General features: G+C 39.7%; 1 long non-coding RNA gene across 1 annotated transcript in view; it reads left to right on the top strand.

The window, feature by feature from the left end:
• Positions 1–19490, top strand: part of LOC141047000 (uncharacterized) — a 211992-nt gene extending 192502 nt beyond the window's left edge. Inside the window, exon 4 of the long non-coding RNA XR_012219717.1 lies at positions 18305–19490. This is a non-coding gene — a long non-coding RNA (uncharacterized lncRNA). The remainder of the gene's footprint in view (positions 1–18304) is intronic.
• The last annotated feature ends 627 nt before the right edge of the window (positions 19491–20117 follow it).

The raw sequence follows: 20117 nt of genomic DNA, 5'->3' as shown, positions 1-20117 counted from the left end.
CTTTAAATTACACATATTTGGGATAATTTTTTCTTTATCACAGCTGGGAGTATATTATACATTTTATAACCATTTTTTCTCCCATTTGGAGTGATTGTTTACTTATGTCAGCGGGGAACAATTTTTGCACTTTATATGTCTTGCATCTTGGTTACTGTTTTCTGATTGGTTATTTGTGAATTTATATATTTTTTGGTATATATTCACTTGGTATGAATTAGCACTTAGCACTTTATATACATTTATTATTTATATTTATTTTTATTCAAAAAAATTTTGTTTTTATTTTATTACTTTTTGTTTTTTTGTTGTTCTCTGTCCACTTTTTTATTTAATTATTATTTTTGCTTGTGCGTCATACAGTGTATAGGAAATTATCTGGAGAAATATTTATTATAGTGGGTCTAATAATTTTATATTCATTATATATTTGTTTTTATATTTTGGTGTCGTTGTGTGGATTCAGTGTTATATAACGATTTATTAATAAAGGTTTTTTATCATTCTTATGATTCTTGTCCCATTTCTATACTTTCAACCCTGGGAATTTATTTCCTTTTCTCTATATATGATTACCAAATGGTCTGCCATTCAAATGTTGTAGCAGAGGAACACTGTATTTAAAAGAGAATTTATTTTATTTTAAACATTTTATATATATATAATCCTCTGCTACTTTGTTCTACTAGAGGGAACACCAGAATGGAAGGAGTAAAGTAAGGCTGGAGTCACACACAACCATTAAAAAAACGGTCCCATTTTAATGGTCCGAAATCGCACAAAGGTATCTTAACCATTGATCCGTTTTTGATGCGATTTTTCTTAAGTGATGCAATTTTAATCGCATGTAAGGATCCGTTTGACATCCGTCTGGCGAGATTTTCTCGCAGGGTAGCTAAATGGACATATAATGGAGCCCAATGACAGGTTTCCCCACACAAAGAATGAATATATCTAGACACATATATATATATATATATATATTTTAGACATGTCATAGAGACACATTAATATATATATTACAAATTCATACAGTTCATCATAGCAGAATAGCCGAAGAAACATTTGCCAGCTTTTGTATAACTATTCTCCTGCCCGACATGAAACGACACATGGTTTACATATAGTTAACCATTTCATTTCATGTTTTTTTTGCTATGTCTATCACAATTAATTAGATGATGGTTTGTGGTTTAAATTTTGGACTTGTAGGGGTTAATTTTAGGGGTTAATTTGTTGTATTAAATTGCAGGGACTCCTGCTGACGTCACTGAGGCTGAGAGGAAAAGCCTTGGAAGTTTTTGCTGACCTCCCACCAGAGCTAGATGGGAACTATGAGGCCATAAAAGAGGCCCTGATCAGGAAATACAACCTAACCCCAGAAGTGTATCAGAGAAAGTTCCGGAACCTACAACGTGGATCAACTGACAGTTATGCGGATGTCGTGAACACCTTGAGGACCACGTTCCACCAATGGATCAGGGGACTTTCTGTTAACAGTTTTGAGGACTTAACGGATCTTATGGTCAAGGATCAATTTCTTCATATGTACCCTATGGATGTACGACAATTTGTGTGTGATCGAGAGCCACAAACTACGGATTAGGCTGCAAGGATTGCAGACTGCTATGTGGCTAACAGGATGCCTGAGGTGAGGAAGACATCGGGACTCAGCTGGAAGGGAGGTAAGCCAAACGGGGACCTTTCTCCCTAGGTGGCGGGTCACAGTGCTGTCCAAGCCCACCTCCTATTGGGTCCTGGGGACTTGACATTCTTTAGGTGATGCACACCAGTGCTTCTCCTGCAACAAAGTAGGACAAGTTAGCGCAGTCTGCCCTGATAGGGAGAAATGCCCAACTAAAACCTCAATGCACTCTGGGCCCCCACCTTCTGTCCTCTTTGTGGCCAGCTCTGATGTGAAGACCAAAGAAAACAGTCAATCTGTTACTGTTGGCTATCAAGTCACAATTGGTCTCAGAGACACTGGGGCAGATGTTATGAATAGGTCACCAAGGAGGACGGCAGGAATAGGCTAGGCCACCAGGAAACCAGAAAGGTTGGTAACTAGCGGATTTCAGACCCCTAATCCTCATAACACAACTAGCAGTAGCCGTGGGGCTTACCTACAATGCCCTAGATGCCCCGGCACAGAACTAACTAAGCTTAAAGCAAGAAAGGTGAAATCTAAACTGCCCCAGAGTAGAACCCCAAAGAAATAGCCCCCAAACATATATTGTCGGTGAGACAAGATGAGGCACAAACACAGGGAGAAAAGAGACTGAGGGGGAAAAAAAACCCTTTTTCCTCCCCACATTCCACTCTCCTATGGTCTGGAAGGACTGGTGACCTCCTGGATCCCTTAGATCTTTTCTTGCAGGACGGAGGAGGCCGGGACAGTCCTGAGGGAGTCTGAGACGCTGGAGAAGGGATATTTTCCCGCCCTGCTGCATGGCTGGAGGAGCTGACAAGGAGACTGTGGGGACTCCTCTCTGAGGTACAGCTGTGGTAATATACTGTAACTCTATTATTAAGAGGGACTGCACAGTCTTTGTATACTGCACTTTCCTCTCATCACAGAGGAACAAGCAGGGAAGAATTGGAAAATAGGATTTAATTTCTACCTCAGATTAACCCTCAATCCTATACACTACTAAATGAAAGTTTTACACCTCCCCACGAGACAATAATAACATATAGATGGCAACCTATTTTTGAATCTAGGAATTGCTGTCTATAAAACTATGAAAAACACTTAAATGACTTGATTTTGCCATTTCTCCCCGACTGAGTTATATTGAGACTAGATATAAAAATGGGTAAATCTACTAAATTACAAACCGAAGAAGTAGCCAAAGCCACAAAAAACCCCAAGAAGGGTCAGGAGAGGGAGAAATCCAGAAAACAACTCTCCCTTGATATTCAGTCCAGTAAATCCAATAATTCCTCACAAGTTCATAAACAGAGTTCTTCCTCTCTCGCCCAATGGTCTGACAGTGACAGTATCAAAAACATACCTACTACGGAATGCATAAGAAACCTTTTTAAAGACTATACCCAAACCATTAAAGAAGAAATAGCAGACCTTAAAAAGGATGTCAAGCAAGTACACACAAGATTACAGACCTTGGAGGATACCTGTGAACAGCTATCCACACACTCTGATTGCGTCATGGAAATTCTAATTGACAATAAAAAGGAAGGCTTCCTTCAAAAAATTCACATAGATGACCTGGAGAACAGGTCAAGAAGGAACAATCTAAGAATTAGAGGACTCCCGGAAAAAATTCTGGATAAAGATATCCCTATAATCCTCAACAGCATAGTCAATGACTTGCTGGGTAAAGATGACTCTAATACCATATGCATTGAAAGGGCTCATAGAGTCTACAGACCCATAAACATAAGCCCGGACAAACCCAGGGACATACTTTGCTGTATACAAAGCTTTAAAATCAAAGAAGAGATCTAACATAAATCCAGACAAGCCGTTAAAATTGAATATGAGGATAATGAGGTCCAAATTTTCAAGGTCCTTTCAAAGTTCACTCTTGACCTCAGAAGACAAATTCAGCCTTTGACTAGGATCCTTAGAGACAGGAATATAGCCTACAGGTGGATGTTTCCATTTGGACTCGCCATTTCCTTTGATAATAAAACTCTAATTGTTAAAACACCTCAAGATTTCCCTACGTTCTGAATAAGTTGGATCTTATTCAGCTTCAACTTCCGGATTGGGCACCAGCTGAGGATCTTCTTAGACTTCCACCACTACCAAAACATGAAAAATGGTCTAATATCATGCCAAATAAGCCCAAAAAAATTAGAAGGATGAATACAGACATTAGCAAAACACCAACTGGTAACAATAAAGTAGGTGAAGACTGAGTCTCCTCAAAACAAGAGGGAATTTTGTTAATTCGAGATTCAGAAATGATCTGGTTTTGGTATCATAGATTCTTCACTAACTCTGAATAATATGTTTTTGTGTTTAACTGCCTTTCTTTTTTTCTTGCAGTTCACCACTCTGGATAATTAAAAAAAAAACAAAAAAAAACTAGTAACATAGATTAATAAGTGCTCTACTCTGGTTTTAGTCCTCTACTGAGCGAGACTCAGTCGGAGATTGTCAATCTTAACCTCTCTTTTCTACCTTTTCTTGGTCTCCTCTACTTTTTCTTGCCCTTTCCCCCCCTCCTCCTTCTCTTCCTTCCTATCTGTTTTTTTATTTTTTCTTCATTAATCCTTTGATTGGCAGGTCCACGCCCCCATAGTTCTGGCGATCTTTATTTGCTGTGACATCTGGTTGGACACCATACTGGCCTTTCAACCAACCAATAGCAAACTGTGAATTTGAATTGGGATGGGAATCCGCCCCAATAACTTGGTAAACATGTTCTCTATAGAGATGTTAATAATTGTTACCCCCAGTTGTAATTTTTTCCCCCCTGGTCCTGTTGGATGCCGCTTCAAAAAAATTATCGAGTATAAACTGTCCTTATGGCCAACTTAAATATTGCAACCTTTAATGCTAAAGTCATAAACATCCTGCAGAAAAGATCGCAAATATTGAAGTATGTAGAGAAGAACAAAATTGATGTAGTCTTTTTCCAAGACACTCATTTCAAGAAGACATATACCCCTATAACTAAGAATAAAACATTCACTAGATGGTACAACTCTACTTCCCCAAACAAAAGAAATAAAGGGGTTTCTATTGTTGTTAGTAAAAATCTCCCTTTTGTTTTTAAAGATGTTCTACTGGATGGAGATGGGAGATATCTCTTTTTTAAATGTATGATTTATAATAAAACGTACACATTAATAAATATATATGCTCCAAATGCGAACCATCTTCCCTTTTTTTAAAAAATATTTAGACTTCTGAATCATTTCATTGAAGGCACACCAATACTAGGAGGCGATTTCAACATCCCCTTAAACCACCCTCTAGATACCTCCATTGGGCAATCATCCATACCACATAAAACAATTAGATATATTAATAAGTCGTTGACGGACCTTCTCTTGATAGATGCCTGGAGAGTTATTCACCCTTCAAAAAAAGACTATTCATTCTTCTCATCAGTACATAAAAAATACTCAAGAATCGACTATCTATTCATACCACACCATCTAATAAGCATGGTTAGGAAAACCACCTATGATAATATAGTATACTCCGATCACGCCCCATTGTTTACCTATATCGCCCTAAACAACATAAAAAAGTGCGCCTTCAATTGGAAATTAAATAATAATTTAATATATGATGCTGAATCGCAGAAGCTCATAAGAAAGAATATTAAACAATTTTTCCTAGAAAACCGTAGCGATGATATCTCCAATTGTAATATCTGGAAGGCACACAAAGCGGTGCTCAGAGAATTTTTCATTCAAATGGGTTCCAGGAAAAAAAAAAGAAAAAGAGAAACTCACGACTTCCTTATTATCTCAAATTACCTAGAGGAGAAACATAAAACAACCCAGGAAGCTTTGTTAGAAAAAGATCTTTTTAGACTTAGAGCAGAACTCAGAGAATTGCTGAGACAAGATTCTGAGAAATATTTGCAGTATTCTAGATTTAAAATATACACTCAAGCGAATAAATGCGGTAAAAATCTGGCGAATTTGGTTAAAAAAAAATTAACTCAGCATGTATTCAAAAGATTAAAGACTCACAAGACCAAATACACCACAAAACGGAAGATATAGCAAAAATGTTTAGCTTATTTTACTCAAATCTTTATAATCTAAAAGCGAGGGAAGACGCTACATCCCTAAAAAAGAGATCTGAACTCATCAATAATTATCTACAAACAACAGACTTACCTAAATTGTCACCCCAACAAATACAAACCCTGGACAACCCAATCACAATTGACGAACTAGAATCTGTCATTAAATCAAGCCCTAAAGGGAAAAGCCCAGGTCCAGATGGATACTCCACAGAACATTATAACATTTTCAAAGAAGAACTCTCTCCATACCTATTGAAATATTTTAACAATATATCTAGGGTAAACCCATTCAAAACAGAGGCACTTTCTGCTCACATTGCTCTTATCCCAAAACAGGGTAAAGACCTAACCATTTGTGGCAGCTATAAGCCAATTTCATTGATTAATAACGACATTAAGTTGTGACGTGCCCCGTCCTGTGTGACACGGCCAGCAGACCGGTAACTACTACAATAGGACACGGCACGTGTAATTGTCCAGTGTGACGTGGCCTGTAGGCCGGTAACTAATACAACCCGACAAAGGGGATAGGGAAACATTTACAACGGAGGGCCCTGCAATAAGGAACGGGGGACATGGAGACCTCCTGTACTCCCCTGAGTCAGTGTCCGTAATGCTCCTAACGTTCCCTATGCCGGTTCCGCACCGGGCGCCGCTCAGGAACCTGTAGCCCTGGCACACCCTACACCTATCCCTTGCTAGGGAGATGGGTGGCGCAGGCACTGGCCCCACCGCTGCACTAACACCAACATGAGGGAAAAGTGACAAACAGGGAAACACTTAGCTTTGCTCTGATGCACTTGCTCCTGGCAACAGAGACCAACACCTGAGTGCATCTTCCTCCACCGTGTCCAACACCTGGGTGCAGCTTTACAGCAACAGCGTCCAGCACTGAGTGCCGCCTTGGAGCAACAGAGTCCAGCACCTGAGTGCAACTGTCCAGCAACCGAGTCCAGTAAACTGAGTGCAGCTCTCAGTAACAGAGTCCAGCAAACTGAGTGGAGCTCTACACCATAGCTGCCACTCCACCAAGCTTTGCAGGAATTCTTCACTGACACCATAGCTGCCACTCTACCATGCTTCACACAAACTCCTCGCTGACACCATAGCTGCCACTCCAGGACTCTCTTCCAGCTCCCTCCTCCACCTCCTTCCTTCACCCAGGATGGTTGGAAAGCCCAACCATAATCATATCACCGTCATTGAGCACTACTGACACTCTTTGATAGAGCAAACACACCTGTTAGTGATTCCCGTGCAATTACTCTAACCACCACCGGGGGCAAACTATCTCTAAAAACACCAGTGCAATGACCATACTGGCCACCGGGGAACAAAACCAACCCTGAGCAAAACAGCTCACAGGAAAAAAAAGGTTACTTGTGCATTTAATCTGTCAGATCCACCCTGGATCATGACGTAAGTTATATGCAAGGATCTTGGCCGGAAGGGTACAGAACCTCTTGTCGGATTTGATCAATCCTGACCAGGTGGACTTTGTGTTGGGTAGGGAGGCCAAAGATAACATTATTAAAGCCCTGAATATAATCAATTTTGTAAAATGTAAAAACATTCAAACTGCTCTTTTGTCAACTGATGCCGAAAAGGCCTTTGACTGAATTGATTGGGAATTTATGGAAAAAACATTGGCGAAATTCGGCTTCCCTGAATCCTTCATTGGAAAAATTCTGGCTCTGTATTCCTACCCAACGGCTCAATTGAAATTAATAGTGACTTATCTCCTAGCTTTGGGATAGGAAATGGGACAAGACAGGGGTGCCATCTCTCCCCACTTCTGTTTGCTCTAGTCATGGAAACCTTTCTACAAAAAATTAGACAAAATCCCAAAATCCGGGGTGTTAGCTGCGAGGAGAGGGAACACAAAATAGCCACCTTTGCGGACGATGTTCTTTTCTACCTCAAAGACCCCTGGAAATCTATCATTCCACTAATTGAAGAAATGCGCGAATTTGGCTCAGTATCAAACTTCAAGATACATTTTTCTAAATCAGAAATATTAAACCTTAATGTGGATCAAGAAAACTGGACTGTTTTATCCAAAAAATCCCCATTCAAAAATAACTGTTCTCATATTACATACCTAGGGACCAAGATTAATAACTCCATTTCTTCTTTATATAACCTTAACTTTTTACCTCTAATCTGCAACCTAGAATGCGATTTCTCTTCATGGATGGAGTTGCCCATTTCTTGGTTTGACAGAATTAACATCGTAAAGGTGATCACCCTACCCAAATTACTTTATTTCCTCCAAGTCCTACCAATTGATATCCCACAATCCTTCTTTCAAAAATGCAAAACCCTGATATCCAAATTTATTTGGCAAAATAAAAAGCAGTAGGATTAAACATTCAACTCTAATAAAAAGAAAATGTAAAGGAGGGTTGGGCTTGCCGGATTTTGAAAAATACAGACTTGCTTCACATATGACTAGAATCAGGGAGGCAAGAATCTTTCCCCATGGGAAACTGTGGGTCGACATTGAACTTAATCTTTTAAATAAAAATATTAACCATTATCTCTGGTCATCACATATAACAAATTTAAATACTGTGAAATTGTAAACCCATTAACTAAATTATCAATAACTCTCTGGAACAGGACTAATAAAAAATACAACTTAGTTCCAGATATCTGTGCGCATACCCCACTGATACAACTGATCCCAAACAGATATAGAGCTATTAAAAACAAACTCAAAACCCTAGGAAACCTCTCTTATATACATATAGGCCACCTTATTCAAAACAATAATATCATTCCTATTAACGAACTCAAAAATATATTTAGTGACATCAAAATATCAGATACAGATGTAGAAATTAGAAAAGAGACAGTTAGAATTCACATACCTAATATCTCCAGCAATTCTATTGAAAAATAAACACAGGATATCTTTTTTGACTTAAAGACAAATAAAAAAATAATATAAAAAATTTACAAAATACTCTGTGATTCAGGGGAACCTCCTAACTTCATAAGTAAATGGGAGAGGGAATTGAATATTTCATTGACATCAGTAGAAATCTCTAGGCTCTGGAAAGAGGTTCATTCCATCTCTCCTTCAACAAGATACCGAGAATTAAACTATAAGATTATCTCTCGCTGGTATAGAACTCCAGATACTCTTTATAGGTTTGATAAATCTCACTCATCTTGCTGCTGGAGATGTAATTCATTACCAGGTACGCCTTCTCATATTTGGTATGAATGTACTAAAATTGCCCCTTTTTGGAAAATGATACACTTACATATAAAAAATGTTTTTCGAACAATGCCTCCTTTGACACCTAAACAAATCCTCCTTAATGTTCGTCCTCAATATAAAAATATAAGTGATTATATTGTAAGCTCCCATTTGCTTAATGCAGCTAAAATTCTCATAGCTAGGCATTGGAAAGATATTGACCCACCTCTCCTCTCGGAGTGGATAAACGAAGCCAATAGTATTTACTCTCTTGAAAAAATCCGGTTGACTTACTGTAAACAGGACAAACTACAAAGAAGATGGCACCAATGGTTCTTGTACCAAAATACTATCAAGATTTAATGCAAAGAATATTCTTACTATATATTGATTGTGCTATATATGATTGTATACACTTCACTATTTGATATTGTAAATAAATAGATAGAGGCTATTATCTTACAGGACTATCATCCCTATCTTCCCTTTTCCCTTCCAATTTTACCCTCTCTCCTGTTACTCCCCTCCCTCCCTTTTTACCCAACCCTCCCTGAATTTCCCTCCCCATATGAAAAACTGAATGTTGATTATATTGACATGTACTCTTTTAATATTCCTGTAATAACATTCTTAAATAAAGAATTTATAAAAAAAAAAAGAAAATAGACTGAGCAAATGATGGGGAAAGAGTAAAAAATATATAAAAAAATTAGGACACCTTTTTTTTACAGTTCTTTCCTTCTTTAGAGTACCCTAGAATCTACAGTTTTGGCTGGTGATTCTGTTATGAATAGATCACTGAGGAGGATGGCAGGAATAGGCTAGGCCATCAGGAAAAAAACATATCCACATTAGCCAGAATAGGATCTCCAGGTGTCAGAGAAAAAGCTCAGTCCTGGGGATCGCCGCGCAGCAAGGAGATGACAATTTTAACCTGCTGCACAGAGCTCCCTGATGAGTTAGGCTTCAAAGCGAAAAATAGTTTACAATTATTCTTAACCGCTTCCCGACCGCCCACAGTAGTTAAACGTCGGTGCTAGCTGGGCTTTCTGCAGCGCCGACGTTTGTCTACGGTGGGTGGTCTCGCAGCTCTCAGGACCCCCAGGAGCCTGCAAGTGCTGGGATTCCTGTGCAGAGCCATTGCTCTGACAGGTGACATCATCGGGACCTGAGATCAGGTCCTAATGGTGTTAACCCTTTGCTATCTTCTAGATGCCGCGATCGCGGCATTTAGAAGATAGCAGGAGGACACCCCTGCTATTTTTACCTTTCAGACACCCCCCGCAGTCAGATCAGCATTGCCTGGCAGTCGGAGGTCACGTGATGTCCTCTGGCTCTGTCAGCTACGGTGGCTTGTTAGGCTCAGCCTGTAGCTGGGTCTAACAAGCGATCTCCCTCTGCAGCACTGACCAGTCTCTTGCAATGCAATACATGTGTATTGCATTTGTAAGAGACCAGTGATCTGACAAATGAAAATTGAAGTCTCATACAGGGACTAAGTAAAATAGTAAAAAAAAAGTTTTAAAACTATTTAAAAAAATCACAAAATAAATTAAAAAAAAGAAAAAATATTAAACCAATAAATACATATATATATTTTTAAAAGCAAAAAAGTACACATATTTGGTATTGCCGTGTCCAGAAGGAGCCAACCTATAAAATGGTTACACTTGTTCATGCCTTCAGTGCACTTCATAAAAAGAAAAAAAAAAGGAGGAAAAACCTTTGCTTTTTCATCATGTCGCCACACAAAAAGTAGAATACGACACGATCAAAAAGTCATATCAAAATAAAAATGGTAGCAATGAAAACGTCATCTTGTTCCGCAAAAAACAAGCCGCGATCCAGCTCCAACAGTGGAAAAATAAAAAAGTTATAGCTTTCAGAATAAAGCGATGCAAAAACAATTTTTTTTTCTATAAAATAGTTTTTATTGTGCAAAAACAGCAAAACGTAAAAAAAAAATATAAATGTGGTATCACTGCAATCATACTGACCTGAAGAATAAAGCTGCCTTATTAATTTTACTACCCACAGAACGTCATTAAATAAAAAAAAAATTTCCAGAATTCCTGGCGTTTGATCATTCTGTCTCCCAAAAATCAGAATAGAAAGCGATCAAAAATTTTCATGTGCCTGAAAATGGTACCAATAAAAACGTCAGCTCATTCCGCAAAAAACAAGCCATCACATGACTCTGTGGGCCAAAATATGGAAAAATTATAGCTCTCAAAATGTGGTGAGGCAAAAACTAGTTTTCGCAATAAAAAGCATTTTTTAAGTGTGTGACAGCTGCCAAACATAAAAGCCCGGTATAAATCTAGTGTCGCTGTAATCGCACCGACTCGAAGAATAAAGTCACCTAATCACAAATACCGCACAAGGAATGGCATAAAAAATAAATAAAAAAACTACTTCTACACAGGCTATTGGTTTTGTCATTCTGCCTCCCAAAGATCGCAGTAAGGCTTGGCGCACATTTATCCTGCGCTCTGCGCTGAGCGCTTACACCAGGGTTTCTGTGTAAATCTCTGATTAGGCACATAAGGGGCTCTCCAAACGCAACATGACTTCCACTGTTGATTCCAGCCAATTTTGCATTCCAAAAGTCAAATGGTGCTCCTTCCCTTTCAAGCCCTGCTGTGCGCCCAAACAGTATTATTGTCCCACATATAGGGTATCGGCGTGCTCAGTAGAAATTGCTCAACACATTGTATGGAGCAATTTCTTCTGTTACCCTTATGAAAATGCAAAATATGAAGCTAAAATGATTTATTTGTGAAAAATGTTGCTTTTTTATTTCCACGGCTCTATGTTATAGACTTCTGTGATGCACCTGTGGGTTCAAGGTGCTCAATACACATCTAGATAAGTTTCCTAAGGGGTCTAGTTTCCAAAATGGGGTCACTTGTTGGGGGTTTCGACTGTTTAGGCATGTCAGGGGCTCTCCAAACGCAACATGGAGTCCACTATCGATTCCAGCCAATTTTGCATTCCAAAAGTCAAATGGCGCTCTTTCCCTTTCAAGCCCTGCCGTGTGCCCAAACAGTAATATTCTCCCACATATGGGGTATCGGCATGCTCAGGAGAAATTGCAAAGCAAAATGTATAGTCCATTTTCTCCTGTTACCCTTGTGAAAGTAAAAAAAAAGGTCTAAAGGAAAATTTTTGTGAAAGAAAAGGAAAAGTTTCTTTTTTCCCTCCACATTCCATTCATTCATGTGAAGCACTGAAGGGTTAATAAACTTCTTGAATGTGGTTTTGAGTACCTTGAGGGGTGCAGTTTTAAGAATGGTGTCACTTTTGGGTATTTTCTGTCATATAGGTCCCCCAAACTCACTTCAAATGTGAGGTGGTCCCTAAAAAAAATGGTTTTGTAAATTTTGTTGTAAAAATGAGAAATCGCTGGTCAAATTTTAACCCTTATAACTTCCTAGCAAAAAAAAATTTTGGTTCCAATATTGTGCTGATGTAAAGTAAACATGTGGGAAATGTTACTTATTAAGGTTTTTGTGTGCCACATCTCGCTGATTTAAGGGCATAAAAATTCAAAGTTGGAAAATTGCAAAATTTTCTACATTTTCGCCAAATGTCCATTTTTTTCACAAATAAACGCAAGTTATATGAAAGAAATGTTATGACTATCATGAAGTACAATATGTCGCGAGAAAATAATGTCAGAATCAGCAGGATCCATTGAAGCATTCTAGAGTTACGACCTCATAAAGTGACACTGGTCATAATTGATAAAATTGGCCCGGTCACGAAGGCAAAAACAGGCTCTGGTGCGAAAGGGTTAAAATTCAAAAATTTAGACCGATCCCCAGAAAACATATCAGGAGTAGAGATCTTTGGTTCTACAGCAGATGATTGAGCGAGATAGGCAGAAATTCCCCGCACTTCAACAGCGAGCTGCTCAACACGTTCAGACAATTGCTTAGTCTCCATTAAAGAAAAAATCCTCCTACGGCCCCAAAGAAAAAGAGGAAAAAATATATAAAAAAAATTAGGACACTTTTTTTTTTTTTTTACAGTTCTTTCCTTCTTTAGAGTACCCTAGAATCTACAGTTTTGGCTGGTGATTCTGTTATGAATAGGTCACCGAGGAGGATGGCAGGAATAGGCTAGGCCATCTTTAAACCAGAAAGGTTGTTAACTTAGCGGATTGCAGACCCCTAATCCTAACAACACAATCTAGCAGTAGCCGTAGGGCGTACCTACGATGCCCTAGATGTCTCAGCACAGCCGGAGAACTAAATAAACTTAAAGCAGGAAAGGTGAAATCTTAACTGCCCTGGAGTAGAACCCCAAAGAAATTGATAGCCCCAAACATATATTGTCACTGAGGCAAGATGAGGCACAAACGCAGGCAGAAAATAGACTGAGCAAATGATGGGGCCCAAACTGTCTAGATAGGATAGGAAAGAAAAGACACTGTCTGCAATCATGCAAAAACCCTAAAAAATCCAACACATCTGATGTACAAAAAACACTGAGGTCTCTCGACCTCTCCCCCACTATATCAGCATTCTGGTGTGAACTGGTAGAAAAGCAAAAGAGACTAATATAACAGGGGACTGAACAAACTGACACAAGCTGTAACATATGGAGCGGGGGTCCAGGACTGCCCCAACAGGAAGCACGCTGAACCCTAACAGCAAAGCAGAAAGAGGCAAAACCAGATCAGATGCAAAGGATTAGCAAATGAACAGCTTAACTGAAAAATGCAGGATCAGGCAGGAGACAGCAGACCTCGAAATGCACAGGAAGAAACCAATCACCAGCAGCAACTGAGGGAAGTCTGCTCACTTTATCCTCCCAGTCAGTAACCCCTGACTTCCAATCATCATCATCAGGTGGCAGACTTCTGTCAACCCGGCCAGCTCCACTACCCGCAGTAACCACCAGAGGGAGCCCTGACTCAGAAGTCAGATCAAGAGAATTCACAACAGTACCCCCCTTGAGGAGGGTTCATTGAACCCTCATCCACGCCACCAGGCCAATCAGGATGGGCTCGGTGAAAAGCATGAACCAATCTCTCGACATGAATGTGAGAAGCAGAGACCCAGGAATTATCCTCCTGGCCATAACCTTTCCACTTGACCAAGTACTGGAGTCTCTATCTAGCTAGATGAGAATCCAATATCTTCTCTACCTCATACTCCAAATTATCCTTAACCAATACAGGGTCAGAGGGCACCGCCATGGAAACTACTGGCTCCACAAGCCTTTTCAACAAAGATTTATGAAAAACGTTATGAATCTTAAACGTGGCTGGAAGAGCCAAATGGAAAGAAATGGGGTTAAGGATTTCCAAAATCTTATAAGGTCCAGTGAACCTTGGCTTGAATTTTGGAGATGCAACCTTCATAGGAATATTTTTTGAGGACATCCAAGCCATAACATCCACTTTATACCGGGGACCAATGGTCTTATGCCGGTTGGAAAACCATTGGGCCTTTTCCTGAGAGTGGGACAACGTATCCACTAATTGGTCCTAAATCTACTGCATTGTCTCTGCCACAGAATCCACAGTAGGGCAGGCCGAAGATTCCACCTGCCCCGAAGAAAATCGAGGATGAAACCAAAAGTTACAGAAAAAAGGAGACATCAAAGTGGCAGAACTAGCCTTATTGTTTAGTGAGAATTCCGCCAAGGACAAAAATGAGACCCAGTCATCTTGATCAGCAGATATGAAACATCTCAAATAGGATTCCAAAGTCTGGTTTGTTCTCTCAGTCTGCCCATTGGTCTGAGGATGAAATGCAGAGGAGAAAGATAACTGAATTACCAGTTTGGAACAAAAAGCTCTCCAAAATCTGGAAACAAACTGGACTCCTCTGTCCGACACAATGTTCTCAGGAATCCCATGCAACCGAACCACCTGTTGTAAAAACAAGGGCACCAACTCTGAAGAAGATGGCAACTTTGGGAGTGGTACAAGATGGACCATCTTAGAAAATCTATCACAGATCACCCAGATAACAGTCATTCTCTGAGAGACAGGAAGATCAGAAATAAAATCCATTGAGATATGGGTCCATGGCCTCCTGGGCACCGGCAGGGGCATCAACAAACCACTAGAACAAGAACAGGGCTTGGACCGAGAACAAATCCCACAGGACTGCACAAAATTCCTAACATCACGAGATAAGGCAGTCCACCAAAAAGACCGACTCACCAAATCTCTGGTACCAAAATTACCTGGATGACAAGCTAACGCGGAGCAATGAATTTCAGACATTACTCTTCTCCTCCACTGGTCAGGGACATACAATTTTCCCATAGGGCATCGTTCAAGTTTGTCCTCCTGAAATTCCTCCAGGGCACGTCTCAAATCAGGTGAGATGGCAGAAAGAGCTACATCCTCATTTTGTCATGATCTGCTTAGTTTGTGGGATTAAGTAGTTCAGAGGTTAATCTGGACAGCCTCACTCTGAGATTCTGGGAAGCTTTTTATAGTCTCATTGTGGGCTCATTCCTCGTCGCTTATACTCAGACCCTTGGCCGAGTGTGTGTGACCCTGGGGTGCTTTGTGAATGTGATACTTTTTGCTTGCTTGGTTTTGATCCGGTTCTGTCCCTGTTACGAGTTCTGCCTGTCCCTCTTGTACTGCGCTGCCCTCTCCGTGTATGACTCATTGCACATGACCTGACTATTCTCTGCTCGCCCCTCTGGTACTGCGCCGCCCTCTCCGTGTATGACCCCCGTTTGTCTGACCTGAGTTCCCCAAGCCTCTACTCCAAGATTCCTGTAGTAGAATCCTACAGTCATCTCCAGCAGTGGGATGCTAAGCCCGCCCCCTGTGGTCACATGATAGTAGGTCTTGTACTACCTACCACCTTCAGCGTCACAGATCCCGTCTGTCTGAACTTTCCCTGCAGTATCTGACCCCGGGCCCTCCCACAGTGTGGGTGAGTGACCCTGCTCAGCCGTGGCAGTTCGCTGGCACTGACAGGATCCTGATACATTTAGAATGGTAGTAGGCTCAGTCACATCAAGAGAATCCGCAAAGAAACTCCTAGAAAGGGTGTCCACCTTAACATTCTTAGTGCCCAGAAGAAAGGAGACCACAAAATTAAAAACACGTGAAAAACAAGGCCCACCTAGCCTGTCTAGGATTCAAGCGCTTGGCTGATTCAAGATAAATCAAATTTTTGTGGTTGGTGAGGACCACAACTTGATGTCTAGCTCCCTCCAACCAATGTCTCCACTCTTCAAATGCCTACTTCATGGCCAACAATTCCGGATTCTCCACATCATAAGTACATTCAGATGGGGAAATTTTTCGAGAAAAGAAGGCACAGGGATTCACCTTAGAGGTTACCGGATCTCTTTGAGACAAAACGGTTATTGCACCAATCTCAGAAGAGTCTATCTCCACTTGAAATGGGAGTGAAACATTAGGTTGCTGTAGAACCAGAGCAGAAGTAACATAGTAACATGGTAACATAGTTATTAAGGTTGAAGAAAGACATTAAGTCCATCTAGTTCAACCCGTATCCAATCCTAACTTGTCCTAACATGTTGATCCAGAGGAAGGCAAAAAAAACCCATCTGGCAAACAGTAAGCTTCACATTGGGGAAAAAAATTCCTTCCCATCTCCACATACGGCAATCAGACTAGCTCTCTGGATCAATGCAATATTAAGGAAACTAGTGTATATACCCTGTAATATTATACTTTTCAAGAAAGGCATCCAGGCCCTTCTTAAATTTTAGTAGGGAATCACTCATTACAACATCATATGGCAGAGAATTCCAAAGTCTCACTGCTCTAACAGTAAAGAATCCGCATCTGTGATTATGCTTAAACCTTCTTTCCTCTAGACATAAAGGATGCCCCCTTGTCCCCGTCACAGGTCTAAGAGTAAAAAGATCCCATTATTTTATTTGCCTTTTCAGCAGCTGCCTGACACTGGCCACTAAATGTGAGTTTGTCATCCACCCTTACACCCAGGTCTTTTTCAGTGACAGTTTTGCCCAGTGTTTTACAATTAAGCACATAATTATACATCTTGTTCGTTCTACCCAAGTGCATGACCTTACATTTATCCCCATTAAAGCTCATTTGCCATTTATCAGCCCAAGCTTCTAGTTTACATAAATCCTCCTGTAATATTAAATTGTCCTCCTCTGTATTGATTACCCTGCGGAGTTTAGTGTCATCTGCAAATATTGAAATTCTACTCTCTGTGCCCCCTACAAGGTCATTAATAAATATGTTAAAAAGAAGCTGGCCCAATACTGACCCCTGTGGTACCCCACTGCTAACCGTGACCCAGTCTGAGTATGCTCCATTAATAACCACCCTTTCTTTCCTATCCCTGAGCCAGATCTTAACCCACTTACACATATTTTCCTCTATCCCCATTGTTTTCATTTTATGTACCAACCTTTTGTGTGGCACCGTATCAAAAGCTTTTGAATACTCCATGTACACCACGTCCACTACATTCCCTTGGTCCAGTCCGGAACTTACCTCTTCATAAAAGCTTATCAGATGAGTCTGACAGGAACGGTCCCTTATAAACCCATGTTGATTTTAGGTCAAGAGGTTATTCCTCTTCAGATACTCCAGTATAGTATCTCTTAGAAAACCCTCCAGGATTTTACCCACAGTAGAGGTTAAACTTACTGGCCTATAATTTCCAAGTTCAGTTTTTGTCCCCATTTTGAATATTGGCACCACATTTGCCATACGCCAGTCCTGTGGTACAGACCTTGTTATTATGGAATCTTTAAAGATTAAAAATAATGGTCTATCTATGATTGTACTTAATTCCTGCAGTACTCAGGGGTGTATCCCATCCGGGCCCGGGGATCTGTAAATTTTAGTGATTTTTAGACGCCGCTGTACTTCCTGCTGGGTTAAGCAGGTGACTTTTAATAGAGAATTTTTTATCACTGATCATGTTATCAGTCATGGGATTTTCTTGTGTAAATACTGTTGAAAAAAGTCATTTAGCATATTGGCTTTTTCCTCATCCTCATCTACCATTTCACCCAGACTATTTTTAAGGGGACCAACACTATCATTTTTTAGTTTCTTACTATTTATGTAGTTAAAAAATATTTTGGGATTATTTTTACTTTCTCTGGCAATGAGTCTCTCTGTCTCAATCTTTGCTGTCTTGATTTGCTTTTTACAGAATTTATTTAATCTTCTGTATTTGTTTAATGCCTCATCACTACCTACTTGCTTTAATTCTCTAAATGCTTTATTTTGTTCCTTATTGCGCCCCTTACAGCTCTATTTAGCCACATGTTTATTCCCATACGGTATATATTGTGCACAGGTCCTATTCAGGATGCTAATAAACCTCTCCCATTTTCTTTGTTTATTTTTATGTCTCAGGATATCGTCCCAGTTCATTGCACCAAGATCATCTCTCAAGTGGTGAGTTCTCCTTCAATGGAAGTCTTCAAACAGAGGCTGGACAGACATCTGACTGGGATGATTTAGCGAATCCTGCTTTGAGCAGGGGGTTGGACCAGATGGCCCAGGAGGTCCCTTCCAACTCTACGATTCTATGATTCTATGATTCATTCATTGGAAATTTGCCTTCCTTTTTCAATAACTTTATTAAAATTTTACATAAAGTTAACAGTAGTATTTTTACAGCATACTATTGACAGTAGGGTTCAGGATAATATATAAAATAACAGTAATGTGTTACATTGAGTAGATCAGTAGGAGTAACAATACACCTAATAATATAAACTCTTAACAGTAGTGTGGTATATTGTCAGAGAACCAAGAGATAATCCTATAATAAACTAACGTAATGAGTTACATTGTATTCTGTTTTAAGATAGTAATGCGCGTTTTTACCAGATGAATTCCGAGGGGAGAGATATCAGCAATAAAAATAACAGAGTCACATAGTGGGAGAGACCAGGAGCAGTTTTAGGACAAATTCTGATCAGAGGTAAATCTTATCCAAGAATTCCACCTTTTGCTATATGTACTGAAGTAGTCATTTGCCAAAGCATGGCTTTTTTCGTATGAGCAATGTAATGACATCTTGTCTACAATATCACTAATTTTGGGAGTAGCATCTTCGTTCCATAAGGATGCTATGGCGTTTTTAGTTATTAGAAAAAGGTGGATAACTGTTGGGATATGAGATGTATGAATCACTTCTAAACCTATGGACAGTAATGCCATCTGTGGCGTAAGGGTGATGCTTTGTTTAGTCAGAATATTAATTGTTCTAGAGATTTCTATCCAAATGGGCCTTATTTTAGGACATTCCCAGAATACATGTAATAGTGTACCTGTGAATCCGCAATCTCTCCAACAATCTGGGGATCTACCTGGGAACATCCTGGCCAGCTTCACAGGAGTATAGTACCACCTAGATGTCAGTTTGTAAAAGGATTCATGTAGAGATGCGCAAATGTTGGATGAATATGTCTGTTTGAAAGCCTGCTCCCATTGTTCCAGAGAGAATAGAGTATCAAAATCGCTCTCCCATTTAATCATATATGGAGTCTTTTCTCCAGTTTCAGAACCGTTCAAAAAATCGTATATATTTCTTGATCTCCAATGGACCTTAACATTAGGATTACAAAGTAGCAAACTTGTGGATTCTGTAATGTAAGATTTTCTTTTCAAAAATTTTGAGATATTTTTCCTAATCGAGGGAAGGAGTTCCAAATCCTGGCAAGAAAAATTATTTTGAGATATTAAAGATTCGTTGCTTATAAATTTCTTACCATCGAACAAATCTCCTATCACCTTAATACCAGATTTTATCCATTCTTTCGGAATTTTTTTATCCATTAGTAAACCAAGAAATTTGATAGGGATATTTTTTAATTGAGCGTATCTCTGGCTTCTGTTTCTCTTAACCTGCGGCTTAGCCAGTTGTTTCCATGCAGAGAGAGTTGCGGAGATTATTGGGGAGTCATAACGTAAAGGAGTAGATGACCCCAAACACTCTAGTATTGCGCTTAAAAGAGTTTTGTTTTTATTAAAATATGTCTCGATTTCTACCCAAGCTGGGACGTTGTTTGAATTAACCCATGAAAAGGATTGTTTTATTAAATTGGCATAGTAATAATTAATTAAATTTGGAAGGGCTAGGCCTCCATTGACTTTGCTTCTATATAGTATATGGGATGCCACTCTCGCCCTTTTCTTATTCCAAACGAACTTATTTATA

This window comes from Dendrobates tinctorius, unplaced genomic scaffold, assembly GCF_039654945.1.
Source record: "Dendrobates tinctorius isolate UK_male_01 unplaced genomic scaffold, ASM3965494v1 ptg000125l, whole genome shotgun sequence".
In the NCBI taxonomy this organism is placed as follows: Eukaryota; Metazoa; Chordata; class Amphibia; order Anura; family Dendrobatidae; genus Dendrobates; species Dendrobates tinctorius.
The sequence above is the reverse complement of the archived record's forward strand: the minus strand, read 5'-3'. Positions and strand labels throughout refer to the sequence as shown.